The following is a 14,438-nucleotide window of genomic DNA, read 5'->3' as shown; positions in this document are numbered from 1 at the left end:
TCTGCAGCTCCCAGGCATGTGAGCCGCCGCTGGGGTGTGGACCCTGAGCCTGCTCCGGGAGGGGCAGTGGCTCACACTCCCGGGAGCCACAGAGACTGAGCCCTGAGAAGGGGGAAGCGGGGGGGGGGGGGGGCGCATGGGGGCCACTGCCCACATGCATCCGCTGCAGGAGCCACTGGGGGTGGGGGGGCGCGCCGGGCGTGTGAGCCGCCTCTGTCCCTCCCAGAGCAGGGTCAGGGTCCTGCGCCCCAGTGTCGGTTCACATGCCTGGGAGCGGCAAAGCCCGAGTACAGCAAGCCAGGAGGTGCACGGGGGCCGCTGCCCACATGCATCTGCTGCAGCCTGCAGGAGCCCCCGGGGGGGTGCCAGGCCACCTTTTGCAGGTCTGCTGCCCCCCTGCGCCACGCTGGCTCCTCCATGGCTGCAGGGCCGGCTTTAGCAAGAGCGGGGCCCGATTCCTGGGGGCGGGGCTTGCAGCAAGCCCCGCCCCCAGGACCCGAGCCGCGCCGCGGGGGGAGGGGGGGACGGGGGGACCCGAGCCGCGCCGCGGACGGGGGGACCCGAGCCGCGCCGCGGGGGGGGGGGACGGGGACGGGGGAGCCGCACCGCGCCGCGGGGGGGACGGGGGAGCCGCGCCGGGCCAGAGCCGCTGGGGCCTGCGGGAACGGGCCGCGTCTCCCCGGAGCCCTTCTCCCACCCCCACCCCAGCTTACCTCGTGCTGCTGGCCCGCCCCTGCTTCGTCTCAGACTTCCCGCGAATCTCTGATTCGCGGGAAGCAGGGGAGGGGGCGGGGCATGCAGGGGAGGGGAGGAGGGGGAAGTGAGCTGGGGGCGGGGCGGACAGCTGCAGCGCGGGGCCCTCTTGGCGCGGGGCCCAATTCAGCCGAATCGGCTGAATCGGCCAAAGCCGGCCCTGCGTGGCTGGGGCTCGCCGCCGCAGCAAGTGGGACGCTCTGGCTCTCCAGTGCGTCCAGAAAGCAGCTTCTCCCTGTCGAGCTGCTGCAGCAGCCCAAGCCCGGCAAAACCAGTGAGTTGACTCGGAGCAGGGGCCACCGGGGTGGGGAGGGCTCACGGGGGGGGGGGGGAGGACGGCTGTGCACCCTCCAGGAGAGTTCAGGGAGTGGGGAGGGGGAAACCTGGTCTGGGGAGCATCCCCTGGGCATGGCTGGCCCCTGGGGTCTATAAAGGCTCGTTGGGATTTGCCCGTCAATGAACCGGATGTGCGGGGGGTGGGGGGCACAAGTTGGAAGTTTTGCCTAGGGCACAAAATATCTGATAAGAGACAACTTCTTTTGTATGAGTCACAAGTTGATATATAGATTGTTCAGAAATCTAACTGCTGCATCATCAAGGATAGCAAGGTGTTGCAGTCCACCCTCCCAGCTAATTGTGTCCTCCTCCACCACATGCTTGACCATCCACATTGCTGCTCTACAGTCACATTGTGAAGATTAGACTAAGCCAAATTTCTGCATTGTTGCAACTACTCTGGCTGTTCCAGTCAGCAGCTTATTAAGCCTAGTCCAGGTCTGCATCCCAGGTTGGAAACAGGGTGGATGTAAATTAGGGCTCAGAGCTGAACTCCAGTCAGGAAAGGCTGAGACTGGCAATTTTTGGTGAAGCAGACTGGGACAGAAGAAGAGCTCTGTGTGTGGCAGAAAAAACAGGTCTGAGTGTGAACTTTTGTGTTATGTTTGTGTTGGGACTCTGATGATTGTTTGAACCATTTCTGTTATTAAACTAGTCCCAGGTGGGGGCACTGTTAGCCACAAATTAGACTGTGTGGAACTTGTAAGCAGCCTGCAAGAGGGGGCTAACAGGGGAAGAGTGCCTGTGAAGTTATCCCCTACCATGAGTGTGCGACTAGAAGGTAGCTAACCTTGGTACAGAACATAGTTGCTAGAACAAGAGGTGCTGGGGGTGCAACTGCACCCCCTGGTTTGAAGTGGTTTCCATCATATACAACGTTTACAGTTTGGTTAAATGATTCTCAGCACCCCCACTATAAAAATTGTTCCAGCACTCTTGGTACAGAGAGTACTGGGGACTGACACACATCCAATACGGAGGATTAAGTAACCATACTACCCTGCACAAGCACATAAGGCAGCTCACAGTGAAGCCTTGAATGGTGTTCTAGAAAGTGACAGGGACTACGGGTTAAATCATCATACTGAATACGCTTAGGAATATTTCATAAGAGTCCTGTGGCAACAGTAGTATAATAGGCAACACTCAAATAATGAAAATCACTTTAAAACACTATAAAAAGACAGCTCATTTCCATCATAAAACACCTAACAGTTGAGATTGCATGAGGCAAATGTGCATACATTGTGAAGGAGCACTAGAATGTATGATAATCCTCTGAATTCGATAACTTATTATGTATTTATTTAGATTTAACAAAAAAGTTACCCATACAAAAAGTTCTAGGCACTAACAGTTATTTAAATGTATGATAACATAATGATGACCACCTGCTGGCATGCAATACTGATATACAAATAACATGTAAACTTCACCAGCAGCTTAAAGATACAAGTAACACATTAATTCAACCAGCCAGTAAATCAAAGTTACAACAAAAATCTGATAATATGATGACGAACACAATACGAGTGGATAGATATAAGTAAATAAAGTCTCTATTAAATGAGTAATAATAGATGATGATAAATTATAAAACCGCATAACATTCACAAGGAAACCTTACATTGTTAGCTTTGAAGACTAATTTTTGCTTTTTAGTCACATTTCTTTTAATTTTGAAGGCTTATTTTTATTGTCCACTATAACTCCATTTTTGAGAGCTGCTAGTAGTTCTTTTCTCTTACTTCAATGTATAATGTTACTCTTTTATATCTAGTACAATTACAAGTTACAATTTTAGCGCTTCCTCGTTTATTATCAATATTCTCTAGCACTTTCCATGTTTTCAGTTGCTTATAGATTTCCCAAACTTTAACTGCTTGGGCTAAAAAAAATTTTTCCATCCTGGGTGTCTGTCTCAGGCTGAGTATTTTTTGAAAGCTTCAGCCAAAACAGTTCAGCCATTTATAAGAATGAAACTAAGGAAAAATGTTTTGTAATGTTGTGACATTTTTCTTCAAGAAGCTTTAGTGCCCCCATGTTTTGGAGCAAGGATGGAAGGAGGTGGACCTCCTGTTAAGAATGTGCCTCTCGCTGTTTCTGTGAAAATCTGCCCAATTTTGGTCAAGTTATGCCTTTGAAAAAAATCTCAGTATGCACACACACACAGACTTCGCAGAGTTTAGCAGCTAAACTCTCCAAAGAATCCATGCACATTGAGCATCCTCCAGCCCCTAACACTTCCTATGTGCAACCAGACTACGTGTGCCATCCCCACAGAGTGAGTATGCTCTAACCCAGCGCTACAGGGACAAAGCTGGACTTTCCCTGTAATTGGTGCTCCCAGTTGCTTCAGGCCAGGATGGGGCCAGGCACTAGAATTAAGAGCAGGAAGACTGTCCTTCCTCTGCTATCCGTACCCCCACTTTCCTCCTCCACACACCAGCAGGGACCTACCTGACTCAAATGCACAGGAGACAAGAGCTGGATGGGGAGGGGGTGAAGGAGAAGATTGGGACACAGCCTGCGAAAACTGGGGAGGGAGAAGAGAAACTGACTGGGAGCTTGCAGGGGAGACTGGGGGCTGGCAGGGGGATGAAGGGAGACTGGGACTGGCTGGCCAAGGATACTTATAAGACTGGGAGCCAGGGATGGGAATATGGGAACTGGCTGAGCAAGTAGGGGGAGAACACTACCAGGAGTGGGAAGGTGAGCGAGATCTGACAAGGAGCTGGGGTGGGGACTGGGATTGGCTGAGTAAAGAGTCTAGGACAAGAAACCAGGGAGGGGTGAGCCTTGGAAAAGGAGCTAGAGAGGGGATGACTGCATGAGGAGTCTGTGGAGGCTTTAAGTGGATTTGCTTAGCATCACAAAGGAAATCTGTGTCAGAGAGAGGGACAGAATCCACTTCTGAGCCAGCATTTGACAGCCTTAACCATGAGACTTCTCTCTCTGCAGTCCCCTGCCCATTATACTACATACACACTCTACAACTTCTACAATAAATAAAGCAGGAGTCTTACAGACAACAGCTTTTTTTCACAACAGAGTCCCGACTCATCGTCAGAGCAGGGTCCATATGGCAGGGGTCCTTTTGAAAAAATAGTCAAGTAATTAAAAACTGTATCATAATGTGAACACACAACAAAGGGCCAAGTTAAGGTTGTACAGGCAATCTTAATTCTGGCATTTCCTAATGGTTGAGTGCTTGACTTTGCAACCTTGATAATCTTTTAATATAGTTTTGTGTGTGATACTGCAAATATTGAGTATTCTAATAATTTATGTAGGTTACTGATATGATTAATACTGTAATGACAGAGGTGCCACTTTGGGGAAATAGGTAGACTATGGTAACCCAACAAGTACCCAGAGAAAAGAGATGGTATTGGGGGGGTGGGGGGTATTAGGAAGGGAGCTTATTCAGGCATTAAGGAAGGGGAAGGAAGCTTTAGTATCTACCTTCTCTCTAATTTTTTGCTGATGTTACAATACTGGATACCCCCATACGATTGGAACTTTGTAGCCAATAGTCATGCAAAAATTACAGATATTTCATTGGTGTTGCAGTTTTTCTAAATCTGAATATTTCAGAAGTAGATAGACATATTCAAAATGCTGAGTTTTTCTCAAACATCATGACTAATGGCTCATAGTTCATTAGTGGGTTTGCCTTTTACCAACTTTCATGCCAGATGCTGATCCTCTAATTACATTTAAACTTCAGCATTTTTACCTACTTCCTTTAAAATAATAATTCAATCAAATATGTGCAAGTTTGGGGGTTAATATTTTTGTTTTCTGCTCCATTCAAACTATTTATTAATCTCACTCTTTTTAGGAAAATTAGAAGTGACCAGCCCTGTCTAAAATGTAGTGCCTATAGAAGTCAAATATATTTATCATTATTAAATAGATAAGACAGTAAAAAGGCCAAGGTTTCAACACAGCAATGCCTTTCATATAAGGAAACAAAGAAATAACCAACTCAAATGATATTTGATTCATTCTGTCTTGTCAAGAATAGAATGTCATGGTTGTGTCAAAGCTAACAAAAAGCCTTCCATTAATACCACTTAGTTGACTGAGGGAATAAGAAGCTTTATTGAATACATCCAACTTTGCTAAAAGGTCTTCCAGGGAACTAACTGAAAATCTCTAAGGACCTAATCTGAACTCAGTAAAAAGATTCCTGTTGTCTTCAGTGGGCTTTGGATGAGGCCCTACATGTCCTGTGCCAGCAAGCATCAGTTCTTAGGATGGAGTCTGTGGGGACTGTGTCTACTTTGATTATAGTACAGTTATGGTTAGAAACACCGAGAGGATTATTCTGGGGCATTACAATTGCTATTCAAGAATCCCAGTCCGATCATACTGATTTCCACCTGCCTCATATAGCCTTAAATCCCTAGGTATGCCTTACAGTTCTGAGCTGAAGTCAAAGTGTTAAAAGATTAATCCATTATAATGCACTGTACAAAAACCAAAATGTTTGGCAACTTACTCCTTTCCCAGATCCACCGTTATTACTTTTCTTCACTTTCAATGAACAACTTATAATGAAAGCTGCCTTTTAGCCTTCACCTAGTGTGGTAACCCTTGGGGGAAATGAGTTGCTGTAAGAGATGTTAAAATGAAGTAATAAGAATGCAATACAGGCCCAAATGAGGAACTGGCAAACCTTCGATAATTTTGCTGCTGTTTCAGAATGAGTCTGAATAACTTCAAAAGAAATTATTTTTGTCTGTACTCTGATTCCAACTCTGAGACTTTATTCAGGCTAGGATGTGATTTATTAATCTTTTCCTCTATTTTTTGTTAGACAATAAATATCATATTTCACGCTTCTTCTAATACCAACTCTGAATCTACGTAATCAGACACATCACACAATTTGTTGAAAAAACTGTCTTATTTATAAAACAAATGTGTTCTACCCACTTGTGTGTATTTCTTCACTGCACTAGCAGAGGACAAGCTTTCTCTCCATAATTTGTCTGACTCTGGAGTACTGGAAGATAATACAGTGAAACTCTCAGCATGCCAGGTACCCTTCAATCAGCATGAAGAAATCTCTTTTTAAAAAGTTATTTCCAGATATGCATTCCCACATTTACTTTTGTGATTCAGAAACACATTACTATTCTCTAATAATAAATTAACCAGTACATAGAAATAGAAAATACATAGCAAGGCAAAAGCCCTGTGGTTTTAAATATTAAATCATCTGTCCCTACAGTGCAACAGGCATGGATTCCATGCATTGCAGAGTGTAGAAGACGCAGAGCTCTCAACCACTGGGTGGAAGGAATTAATGTGCATTGCAGATACTCACTCAGTAGAGGGTCACTGACTGCATTGCCTGGGCAACATTCCCTGCCAGCCAATTTAAAGAATACACTGAGCACTCACCGCTCTTGAAAGGAACTGCTTTGTCTCTCTCCAGGTGAAAGATTAGGTGTTGCTATCACAATCAAGTCAAATTTAAAGTATAGGAAATCAAAAAATACATATTAAGAAAATGAGAGAAAATGTACTCTGCTTTTGTATGCATTCAAAGACAATACATACAGTACTTAAAACTGCCTGAAAATATTAACAACTGGTGATAGGAGGATGCAGATTGCATCTTGATTAAGTGTAGGCTCTAGGATTTGTAATAGATGAAATCAAACAAGCTATTTTTTCAATATTTCTACCAGCATAGGACATGTCCGATCAGACCCAGGAAAGAGACCCTTTCTGGTTTGAATACAACACAGAACCAAAAGTGTAGAGATATGTGTGTAGCCAGAGATTTTAATCTGACCTCCCCTAAAAATTCATTAGGGTGAGTGGGTAATTTTGATTTTCCTGTTCAGGTCCATATCTAATAATAGTAATAAAATTATTATTTTAAAGCCTAAACACATGATTAAATAACATTTTTAAACCCTCGTTAAAACTCATACAAATATAAACAAAGAGAGTCAAATGTAAAAAGAAGTGGGGAATCGGAGCTTTGCATGGGTAAGTATTTGAACTAAATATAGTGACTCAATTTGAATATGGTAACTGAAGTGCTACAGTCAGTTTTGCAATACTTTACTCTAAATGGATTAAAATACAATAAAGACACCGAAGTGCTATTTAGTCTAAATATTCAGAAGAAGAAATCAAGCCAAGTAAATGACATAAAATGTGTACTACTCAATGATGAATTTATTGTATCAATTAACCTCAACATGCCCACAAAAATCTTTCAAGCGATGTTAATTTTGCTCCATTTCAGGCACATTCCTGTGTCATGGTGGCAAAATGAAATATCATTTCTATATAGCATTACTGTGGTACATAGATTCTTACAACAGCTAAGATACTGGTCATAACTAACAGCAAAATCTCCCCCCCACCCTCCCTCAAAAGCTTATGATTTAAGACCCAAATCCTGCTACCTACCCCTATATAAGTAAGGAAGGCCCTTAATGACTGTACAATTGCCACAGTTCCTTTCTACAGGGGGAGGAGATTTGACCATGGAGAGGTCATTCAGGGGAACTGTTCCACAGCAGTTCTCTTCAGCAAGACAGAATAGGGGAGTTCAGGTAGACCGTGGGAGATATAATTGCAGACCCAACCTTTATAAATCAGGGAGGAGGTTCATGGGGCCTAGCAGATTCTGATGAGCATTCCATACCCTTTGCGAGGAGGATTTCATAGATGCAGCTTCTACGCAGATCTATAGCCCAAAGCCTATTTATTCAGGCTTTGCCCAGGGGCCCAGAATATGACACTAAGGCAGTTTGTTTAAACTGGCAACTGAACGACAAAACTTTTGTCTTTCAGAAGTGTTAAAAAAAACATACACACCCCCAAAAGACAAAAGTTTTGCTGATGACAAGCGCTGGTGTGAAAAGCACTTTGTCGGGAAGAGCACTCTCCCGCCGACAAAGCAAATGCAGAAACGCCGCTTGTTGGGGGTGGAAGTTTTTTGTCAGGAGGAGAGCACTCTCCTGCTGACAGACAGTGGCTACACTGTGTGCCTTTTAGCAGCACGGCTGTAGCGACACAGCTATGTCACTAAAAGCTGAATGGTGTAGACATAGCCAAAGTAACAAATTATAAGTATTTATTCAGAAATAAACTGATACTGGGGTAGTTTAACATATATAGGTATATTAGCATGCACATGCAAAAAAATAATAATCCTAAAACACATAGTAAAATAAATTTAAGACTCAGATAAAATTACCATTGACATGAGTGATTTTTGTGTGTTTGTTTGTACCCTAAGAGAACATAAATCAGCTATTTTAAGAACAAGAGAAATGTAGTCTCTCACAGGTTATTGAGTGTTGAGGTATGAGTTTGTTTAGCTATACTCCCATCACAAATGCTATTTCAAGTTGCCACGTATGTGGGATAATAAAGGTATAGCCAAAAGGAACATTAACAACTTAAAGCCTATTAAACTGTGCCTAATATTCCAAGCTAAAGTATTTGCTTGATACTGATGCCACTTTACTGACCAGTACCAGAATTCAGTGCCTTGCAAAACAGTTTCTGGGTTGGACCATAAATCAGTGATGCAGAGTCAGATATTTTCATAATGTAACTTTATTTATAAAATGTACAAGTCCTGTTCCCTTGAACAGTAGTGGTAACAGACAGCACACAACAACTCCATCCTGTAGAAACATCAGGTAACATGTTTTTGCCCAGAAGTCTTGCACCTCTCTTTCTCTCCGGGGTATCAACCATATCTCTGCCTAATGCACAATATCCTCTTTCTACCTTAGCCCTGGTCTACACCAGTTAGGTCGAACTTAGCCGCCTTAGGTCTATTTTTATAAGCAATGCGGCTACACAACCAACCCCGTTTTATTGACCTAAAGGGCTCTTAAAATCGACTGCTGTACTCCAGAATCACAAACAAGCTCCAGCATGGAGCAAATGGGAGACACTGGATCTGACTGCTGTATGGGGAGAAGAATCTGTGCAGGCAGAACTCCAATCAAAAAGAAGAAATGCTAATATATATGCCAAAATCGCACAGGGTATGGTGGAGAGAGGCTAAAACAGGGACACGCAGCAGTGCCGCGTGAAAGTTAAGGAGCTCAGGCAAACCTACCACAAGACAAAGGAGGCAAACAGTCACTCTGGGTCAGAGCCCCATACATGCCGCTTCTGTGATCAGCTGCATGCCATTCTACGGGGGACCCTACCAGTATCCCATGACTGTCTGTGGACACCTGCAAGGGGGGAGTCTCACGCAACATGGAGGAGGATTTTGTGGATGAGGAAGAGGAAGAGAATGCGCAGCAGGCAAGCGCAGCAGGCAAGTGGAGAATCCATTCTCCCTGGCAGCCAGGACCTTTTCATCACCCTGGAACCAATACCCTCCCAAGATGGGTTCCCAGACCCTGAAGGCGGAGAAGGCACCTCTGGTGAGTGCACATTTGTAACTACACTACAGGGGTTAAAAGCAATCGTGTTTAATGTTTGATTTGCTCTGAAGAATTGGGATGCATTAGCAGCCAGTACAGCTACTGGAAAAGTCTGTTAACGTGTCTGGGGATGGAGTAGGAATCCTCCAGGGGCATCTCCATGAAGCTCTCCTGGAGGTACTCTGAAAGCCTTTGCAGAAGATTTCTGGGGAGGGCTGCCTTATTTTGTCCTCCACGGTAGGACACTTTACCATGCCAAGCCAGTAACAAGTAGTCTGGAATCATTGCAACACAAAGCATGGCAGCAAATGGTCCTGGGTTTTGGTCGCATTCATGCAACATTCGGTCTTTATCTTTCTGTGTCAGCCTCAAGAGAGTGCTATCATTCATGGTCACCTGGTTAAAATAGGAGAATTTTTATAAGGGAACAGTAAAAGGACCCCATTCATGATGGGCTGTTTGCACTTGGCTAAAAGGGATCATCCCGGAGAATAGCCATGCGGTGGCGGGAGGGGTGTGCTGCACATCCAACCCAAAACCGCAGCCCCTCCTTTTAAACAGCAAACCCAACTGGCATTGCTTGCTATGGGACAGGAGGGCACTGCAGTTTGAAACCATTCCCACGTGAAGGCAGAAGAAGCCAACCCCGCATACCCTTTGGCTTACCATGGCTACCTGGAAACCGAATTCTGTTGCCCAGCTGTGTGTGATGTGTCACCATATCGGCAGGCGCTCAATATAAAAGGCAAAATGTGACCTTGTATCTAAAGCAAATGTGCTGTCTTCTGTGAATTGCTTGATTCACTGTGAAAGAGTCTCCCTTTTGTTCTCAGACATGTATCTTCTTAAATTTTACTCTCCCTTTTTATCCCCCCTGCAGGTGCAAATGTTTCTATGCTCCCTGTATCATCTCCAGCCCTGAGGTTATCGCAGATCAGAAGGAGAAAAAAATGCACTCATGATGACGTTTTCCCATCTCATGCAGTCTTCCTGCACTGATAGGGCACAGCTGAATGCATGGAGGCATTCAGTGGCAGAGGCCAGGAAAGCATTCAGTGAATGTGATAAGAACACACAGGAGCAGATCCTGAGGCTAATGGGGGAGCAAACAGACATGATCAGGCATCTGGTAGAGCTGCAGGAAAGGCAACAAGAGCACAGACCGCGGCTGCATCCATTGTATAACCTCCTGCCCTCCTCCCCAAGTTCCATATTCTCCTCACCCAGATGCCCAAGAATGTGGGGTGGGGGAGACTCCGGGCACCCAGCTACTCCACTCCCGAGGATGGCCCAAGCAACAGAAGGCTGTCATTCAAACAGTTTTGATTTGTAGTGTGGCTACAATAAGCAATGTGGCCTTGTCCTTCCCCACCCCACCCAGGCTACTTTGTCACTGATCTCACATTTTTTAATAAATAAAGAATGCATGGATTCAAAACAATAGGGACTTTATTTCCTTTGCCAGTGGGGAGGGGGATTGGCTTACAGGGAACTAAATTCAACAAAGGGGGCGGTTTTGCATCAAGGAGAAACACACAACTGTCACACCATAGCCTGGCCAGTCATGAAACTGGTTTTCAAAGCTTCTCTGATGTGCAGCACGCCTAGCTGTGTTCTTCTAATCACCCTGGTGTCTGGCTGTTCAAAATTGGCCGCCAGGCGATTTGCCTCAACCTCCCACCCCGCCATAAACATCTCCCCCTTACTCTCTCAGATATTATGGAGCACACCACAAGCAGCAATAACAATGGGAATATTGGTTGTGCTAAGGTCTAACCTAGTCAGCAAACCACGCCAGCAAGCTTTTAAAGGTCCAAAGGCACATTCTACCACCATTCTGCACTTGCTCAGCCTATAGTTGAACTGCTCCTTACTACTGTCCAGGCTGCCTGTGTATGGCTTCATGAGCCATGGGAGCAAGGGGTAGGCTGGGTCACCAAGGATAACTATTGGCATTTCAACATCCCCAACAGTAATTTTCTGGTCTGGGAAGTAAGTCCCTTCTTGCAGCTGCTGAAACAGCCCGGAGTTCCTAAAGATGCGAGCGTCATGCACTTTTCCTGGCCATGTTGATGTCAGAGAAACGTCCCTTATGATCCACCAGTGCTTACAGCACCATTGAAAAGTACCTCTTGTGGTTTATGTACTGGTTGGCAAGGTGGTCAGTGCCAAGGTAGGCATATGCATTGTGTCTCTCGCCCCACCACGGTTAGGGAACCCCATTGCAGCAAAGCCATCCACTATGACCTGCACATTTCCCAGAGTCACTACCCTTGCTAGCAGAAGGTTAGTGATTGCCTTGGCTACTTAGATCACAGCAGCTCCCACAGTAGATTTGCCCACTCCGAATTGATTCCCGACTGATCGGTAGCAGTCAGGCGTTGCAAGCTTCCACAGGGCTATCGCCACTCGCTTCTCAACTGTCAGGGCAGGTCTCATCTTGATATTCCTGCGCTTCAAGGCGGGGCAAAGCAACTCACACAGTTCCATGAAAGTGGCCTTACGGATGCGAAAGTTGCGCAGCTTCTGGGAATCATCCCATACCCACAACACTATGCCGTCCCACAAAGGTGTTTACAATGCTCACAACAGCAGCGGTGAGCTGAGTGGGCTCCATGCTTGCAGTGCTATGGCATCTACATGGGTAACCCAGGAAAAAAGGCACAGAATGATTGTTTGCCGTTGCTTTCAAGGAGGGAGAGAGGGGAGACTGACGACATGTACCCAAAACAACCCGCAACAATATTTTTGCCCCATCAGGCATTGGGCGCTTAACCAAGAATTCCAATGGGCAGCGGGGATGTGGGATAGCTACTCACAGTGCACCACTCCGTGAGTCGATGCTTGCCACGGTACTGAGGATGCACTCCGCCGACCTACTGCGCTTAGAGGGGACATACACAATCGACTGTATAAAATCGCTTTCTAAAGATCGACTTCTATAAATTCAACCCAATTTCCTAGTGTAGACATACCCTTATTCTGAGAGTTTTACACCTGGAGAATCCCTATTTCAAGGCTGCTCATCAAGACTGTATGGCCCAGTCAAGTGCTCACTTTCCTTTTGCACAGCTGCTTTTCAACACAAAGGAACCTCAGAGCTTCAGCTGTCTGACAAAGGAGAGTGCTTTAACCCACACAATTCTCTTATTGACTGAGTGCACTTATTGCAAGGCATTCCAGCTCTTTCTGTGAGGAGTTTCATCCTGGGTGCTTATATATCAATGACCCTAATGGGCAAGTCAGAACCATGTACAACTTCCAAATATACTCCGCGGGGACTTGAAAGCCTAGAGGGCATTTGTAAATACTTAATAAACACATAAATTTTGAACTACTTAATATGTTCCCTAAATCATTTATAATGAAGCATGTAACATTTAACCATTAACGTTGACTATTTAAATAATTCACATAGAACTGGACATAATTGAGTTAATTACAGAGCAGTATTATTTAAGAATAAACTTTGCTTTTACATCTAGCCCTCTGTAATGTGAAGCAAGGTGCCTAAATCAGTTTTAGACACCACTGCAATTGACAAAATCCCTGCTCAGCTGCCACCTAATCCTGTAAGTGCCTAAACTTACTTGGCACCTAAATTTCCATTGTAAAAATTCCCGAGGTGCCTACATATTTGCCCCTGAGCATGTGCACTGCTGTCTCACTCTAGGTGTCTGGATCCCTATCTCCCCATTAAGTCCCACTGCAATCCAGGAACAAGGAAAAATAGGCAGAGGAGTCTCATCCATGGGGCCCAATCCAGCTGGCATGTTAGGGGCCACATACCAGATCAGGTCCCATTCAAAATATAACCAGAGAAGATGGTATCCACCTTACCACTTTCAGCCTAGTGGTTAAAGTAGTCATCAGGGATGAGAAAAACCTGAGTTCAAATTCCCTCTCTGACTGATAGGAGGATGGATTTGAAGAGCTGTCTCTCCACCTCTCAGGTGAATACTCTAACCATGGAGCTATGGCTATTCTAACGTTGGATGCTCTCAAACTTTCCTGGTGAACCTGTTGCTCCTTGGATAAATACTTAAGAGTCATTAGGCCAAAGAGAGTAATTAAAGAGAGAATATGAATCTGTACATTTGGGGTTAGCATGACCACTTGCAAGGTGTAAGATACAGGGTCCAGTCCTCCTGCACCAGCGACTTTTTCATTATTTGTAGATAGTGGAACAGTTTTAACAGAAGAGAATGAGGGGGCCTCAACAGAATAATCCATAGCTCAGTGGTTACAGCACTCTTTTAGGATTAGAAGAGGAGTTTCCTACCTATTTTCTTCTCATAAGACAAGGGAGAATTGACCTGGTCTCCCAGGTCCCAGGGGAGTGCTCTAATCAGTCTAAAAGTTATAAGGTGAGCAGCAGCATCACCTCCTCACGCCTCTAGCCACTTTGTGTGGAGCAAGGCAAGCATCTCATTCTCACAAGAAATGCCTTAGGTGCCTAAATCATCTGACTTCAATAGAAGGGTTCCCAGACTGTGGGTGACTAGCAGAGACAAGCACCTCCTGCCAGCTGCAACTTAGGTGCCTAGCTCAGTGCAAGAGGAAGGGCTTGTTACGCACCCGTCTCGTCAGCATCTTCCCTTGGCTAGTTGAGGCAGCTCCCCACCTAGCATACTGGTTTCTGTTAATCCCATTCTTAGTAGGGTTGCCAACCCTCCAGGAATTAAAGATTATGTCACATGGTTAAATCTCCAGGAATACATCCAAACAAAATTGGCAACCCTAATAATTAGGTGCCCAGCTCTCCCCATTCATTGTATGGGGGGGGAGCCGAGGCTCCCAACTCAGGCTTTGCAACTAATAGGGCTGTTCCTCTGATGTTTTCTAAGCATAATGCTCAGTGTTGCAACCTCTAAGTCCCTGTGCGGACCCAGGCCCCAGTGCCTAGTGCGGGCGCAGCAA

This window comes from Chrysemys picta, chromosome 6 (assembly GCF_011386835.1).
Source record: "Chrysemys picta bellii isolate R12L10 chromosome 6, ASM1138683v2, whole genome shotgun sequence".
In the NCBI taxonomy this organism is placed as follows: Eukaryota; Metazoa; Chordata; order Testudines; family Emydidae; genus Chrysemys; species Chrysemys picta.
The sequence above is the reverse complement of the archived record's forward strand: the minus strand, read 5'-3'. Positions refer to the sequence as shown.